The following is a 5,460-nucleotide window of genomic DNA, read 5'->3' as shown; positions in this document are numbered from 1 at the left end:
ATCTACGGCCAAGGGAAAGAGGCAAAGAAATGCCATTTCTTCCCTCTCTGGCTGTTTGGGGTCATTCATCACCTTCATGATTTTCATAGCAGTGTGCTCAGCCCTCTCTGCCACCCCCCAGGAAATGTGAACAAATGAGGAACCCGGAACCCTTGTATCAAGGAAGGCATTGAAGCACAGAGGGGTGATGAAGAATGGGATGTCAAATCTCCACCCTGCCTTGCCCTCTTTACTTCTTACTTCAACTCCCTCCCGTGCCCCGGGATTTCCCAAGACAGGACCTGAGGCTGCACCTGGTGGACCAGAGGGGAAGAGTCGCTCTAAACCCTGGAGCATCAGCGGGCTTTGAAAAGGGGGACTGTGATCATGCTTGTGCCAGGTGACCTCTGACTCAAGCCAGCGGAGTGAGCCAGTGATGGTGAGAACAACAGTGGGAGGCCCGTAGAAGTTAAGTTTTAAGGCACCGAGCGTTTGTCTGCCTGGTTACAATGGGACGGGTGCATTGTGTAAGGCGCTCTGGTGCCCTGTGAACCTGAATTTGAAACTTGGCCCCTCCATGACCTCAAGACTTCACACACTGGGGGCAATTCTATTCACCTCGTAGGGCTGTTGTAAAACATTTTAAATTTAAATCTATACATGTTGCTCTCTTGTTTAGAATCCCAAACCTGTGCTTTTTCTTGCTGCTCACGTTGCTCCAGCTTTAGCCATTAGGCGCCCCATCGGGTTGGCGCCTGTCTTCTTTCAATAAGCCGCCAGATGTTCCACCTTCTTCCTGTGTGTTCCATCCCTCAGACTCTGGAGTCGACCACTTCTTCCGGGACTCCTGGTTCTTTGCAGGGCAAGATGATGATTAGAGACCGAGAACTGAGCATTGTGGGTGCTCGTTGCTGCTAGGCCCTCTCATCAGACAGAGCTGGGAAATACACGTGTGTGCACCAACCCATGATGTATGTCTATCTCATTTCTGTACCTAGCTATTATACTGTGGTTTTGCAAGATGAAAATGAGGTGAGAAATACAACAGAATTCTTTGTCGTATTTCTGCAACTCTCATGTTAGCTCAAAATTGAAGGGTGTTTTACATATATAAAGAATCTAGAATGTAATCGCTGTGAATTCCCCTTGCCATCCCTCCACTTCTAAACTTGACTGCTCTGTCTACCTCAAGAGTGTGTCAATGGAACAATACCTACTCCACAGGCTTGTTACAAACCCACTGGTTGTATTTGAGAATGCGAACCCTAAATGTGCCTATAGCAGCAAATTAATGGCAGGAACCACTCCAGCCAGTCCCTTTGGGCAGTTAGCTGACTCTGCCTAAAGTCTGAAGCAAAATCTTTTAGAATATGGAAGCGGATATAGTTTAGGTTTCCCTAGAAGCAGACCCTGAGACAGGATACAAGAATTAATCATTTATTTGGGGGGTACCAGAAACACTATAGGGGAGTGGGAAGTGATCTAGAGAAAGGAAGACACCCAAGATGTGTGCATTAATAAGTTAACTACCCCAGGGAGGGACTGTAGCATAATTCCATGAGAAAACACTGGGCAATTGTGTAAAATGCCTGCTTCAAAAGTACACACACACACACCAAAGTAGCCTGAAGAGGTTATATACAAAGCCCCATTAATAATTGGTTGAGAGCTACTCCCAGGATTGTTGCTCCCCGAGCACATGTAGAGTGGCCTCCTGTGGCTCAGAGAAGAGTCCCAAGACCAGAGCTGCAGATACTGCAGGAAGGCCCTAGCACTTTGCCCCAGACATCAGTGTCCACGCCACACTAAAGTTCAGTCTGCTCGACTCCATCTCCTGAGCTTCTCCAGCTCTCCTGAGCTTCCTTGAGAGGACTGTGTAATGGGAAGAGAATTATGACATCTCCTGAGCTCTGGGCTTAGGAGGAGAAAATTTGTCAAAGAGTCAGTTTTACCTAACCAAATATTCATTAATCTGTGAGAAGGTAGCCAGGTCTGTTAGAGGTGGGAAAAAAGGCACCCAGTGTTAGACCTCAGTCCAGCAACCTCAGTACTTCAGTTCTGGCTAAGAAAGAATTCATGGGCAAGACTCAAACTATACAAGAAAGTTTATTTAGAAAGTCATAGAGTTTAGAAGAAATGAGCTGTAAAAGAAATGAGCTCAGGAAACAAGTTACAGAGGCAAAAGAAGGGCCCTTAGAGCTTATGAGAATGAGAGAAAGAAAGAGATAGAGAGATAGAGAGAGAGAGAGAGAGAGAGAGAGAGAGAAGAGACAGGTGCCGTGAGAGATAAAAGAGGGAGGAGAGAGGGCCTTGCTGAGTCCTCCATCCTAAGGGCTTTTATCTGGAGGCCTTACGGGAGAATCCCAACAGAACATTCAGCAGCAATCCAGTTGTGTCCCCTCAGTGTCCTGGTCTCCACTGATTGGTAGGTGCCAGGGGGTCATTAGTCAATGCAGCTGGTCCTGATGTCAGCCCTGGCATCATTCCATTGGATGTTGTTGCTTCTCGGGGTCTGGAGCTGGAAAGAAGCTAAAGCCTAGATGTCATCTCCAGGGGTTAATGCTTAAAGGAGTGGCCATGCAAGGGTTTGTAGTTTTGCTCCTTGTTAGGTACCTGGTGCTCTACACCCTGGTGACCATCTGAACCTGGCTTACTGTTCTCACCCTGCTCACACCTACTGCAGGTCTACAAATGTCTTCAAAGTGCTATTAAAATATATTTATAGAGAGAGCTAGGTGGCATTTTTCTATATATGAATATGGAAATTTCTGGGTTTGTGAGAGTCTGTGGTTGTGAATGAGAATGAGACAGTGAGGACAGAGCCATGAATTCATAGACTGTTTTAAAGGAATTCTCCCCAACCTTTTGGTGTGTTATGTTACTAAGGTACAGTTGACTTGCAAAGCGCATTATAAATTTAAAAGTTTTATGCATCATTTGCAGAAGTTTTCCACTGAGTTTGCTCTAAGAAAGGGCAATGAGGAGAAAGGATGTCATCTCAACCTTTGCCCTGGAGAAGAGCCAGCATCCCACCCCACCCTGAGGACCCAGAGCGTCTCTCTTGCCTGGACAGAGTCACCATGTAAAGAGTCTGTGCATCTTAGGGGTGAGCGAACACTGGAATCTGACCCACGCTCCCCTCACCGAGTCAAGCACTCCAGTGCAGGATTGCATCTGTCAGGGGAGTTGGGGGGAGGCCATCTTGCCTCAATTTGCACAAAAGCACCATATGGGCTGGCAGCATGCATGTGTGCAACCTGCATTCCATGCAAGCACCAAAGACGGGGAGTCATCACCATTGTAAGCATTGCAAGATCAGAACACGGGGAGGAGAAAGACTTGTCCAGGCTGTATTCCTTTGCTAGGGCTGCTGCCGTAACAAAGTGCCACAGACAGGTGGCTTCGACGACAGAAACTTATTTTCTCACAGTTCTGGAGGCTAGAGATCAGAGATCAAGGTTGGAGTGGGGCTGGTTGGCATGTAGATGGCCACCTTCTCTCTGTGTCCTTACATGGTCGTCCCTGTGTACACATCTGTCTTCATCTCCTCTTCTCATAAGGACACCCGTTATATTGGATTGGAGCCCACCTGAGAGACCTCATTTTTACTTAATTACCTCTTGAAGACCCTATCTCCCAATACAGTCACATTCTTAGTGATGGGGGGTTAGGACTTCAACACGTGAAATTTGAGAGGACACGATTCAGCTCACAACACACAGCAACACAGAAAGTCCTTGCTGGCTCCAGAAATAGAACTTGGTATTTTCTGACTTCCCATGAAGAAGCTCTGGGGCTTCTTCCAGAGTTCTCATGTCCCTGTCAAGCCCTGTTTTTGACAGAGGTATAAATGGACTACAGACGCTAAGAAGAAGAAAGCAGTCGTCTCATTGCTATTCCCACTTAGCGAGTCATGTCGCCATCCCCAAACGAAGCCAGGGTCTCCTGTGACGCCCACATAACACCCACCTCCGTCGGTTCCCTCGGCAGAAGCGGTGTCATGCCAGAGCCGAGAGCTCACAGATGCCTTCACTGAGCTGACACCTCCCACCTGATCTGCACAGAGAATGGGCTTCCACAAACCTAGCTTCCGGGGACATTCAGGTCATTTCTGCGTGATGAGAAGGCCACCATGGTGAGGCCCCTTCCACGTGAAATTCCACAGCAAAGAGGCTGTGCTCACCTCCACTCGGGGCTCTGAATGGTCCCAAAGTAGTGCAGTGCACAACCACGTGACTGTATGAGGCAGCCCTGCCACCGCATCCACACCCCTTGCTGCACAAGTTCTTTCTCGGTTCCCTCCTTGCCTCCCCTCTCAGCCCCTCCCCTCTCAGCCCCTCCCCCTCCCCAGTCCTTGGCCAGTCTCCCTTGCAGCCAGTCAACCAACAGGCAGCGTGGGACCCTGTCTTCCAAATTGTCCCTGATGACCTCCACCTCCTGGCATTCACACCCTTGTATAGTCACCTCCCACATTGTACCAGGTGGGTAGAATACTACAGAAATGGTGATATGTCACTTCCAAGATCAGGTTGTAAAGACACTGTGGCTTCTGTCTTTGTTTTTTGTTTGTTTGTTTTTATTTTTCTATTTATTATCAGATAGAGTGGGAGGGTGGGAGAGAGAGAGACACACACAGAGAAACATCAATGTGATAGAGCCACATCGACCTGTCTTTGGAGCTTCTGGAGGAAGGCATGTCATGAGAAATCCTACGGTAAGGAGCTGAACCTTCCTAACAACAGACACATGAAACAGATTCTCCAGACCCAGGCAGTTTTCAGAGGACTGCAGCCCTGGCTGACCCACAGCTAAGCTGCTCCTGGATTTCTGACCCATGAAAACTATGAGATGATAAATGTTTGTTGTTTTAAACCAGTAAGTGTGGGGTCACTTTTTACACAGCAATAGTAACTAATGCAGGCAAACTACATGTTGGCTTAAATCAAGTCAGCCCCTCACAGAGCAACCTCTACTGAGCTGTGTTTGGATGTGTCCCTACTTCTATCGGATGGGGTGACAAGAAAGAGCCATGTAAAATATTTTGCTATGCACCTGCTATTAAGCATGTTGTTTATTGCTTCATTAACTTTGTGGTTCTCTTTGTAACGGGCCATGTGAGAAACACTTTAAGAGTTTATTTAGTACAGGGTTTGCTTTTATTCAAGTATTCATTATCTGAGCTGCTACATTTATGAGTTTACTTAGGAGAACAAAGTCCCCACTTATAGTATTAGTCCCCTCCCCCCTTTCCTGTTCCTCCCACATTCACACCAGGGTCTTTTCCATCCTCTCCCATCAACACCTTTGCTGCTCAAACTCCCTCTGGTTGACAGGCGATCAATACACTGGAAATACAATGCAAGCTGATTGCAAAGTATAACTGTAGACATTGCAGAGAAAGACGGTAGGATTTCACACAGACCAGAAGAGCGAAGTTGGAGACGTGCTGGCTTCCTGCACAATGGCTTTGACAAATGTGAA

The sequence above is a fragment of the Molossus molossus genome, unplaced genomic scaffold, assembly GCF_014108415.1.
Source record: "Molossus molossus isolate mMolMol1 unplaced genomic scaffold, mMolMol1.p scaffold_m16_p_12, whole genome shotgun sequence".
Classification (NCBI taxonomy): Eukaryota; Metazoa; Chordata; class Mammalia; order Chiroptera; family Molossidae; genus Molossus; species Molossus molossus.
The sequence above is the reverse complement of the archived record's forward strand: the minus strand, read 5'-3'. Positions refer to the sequence as shown.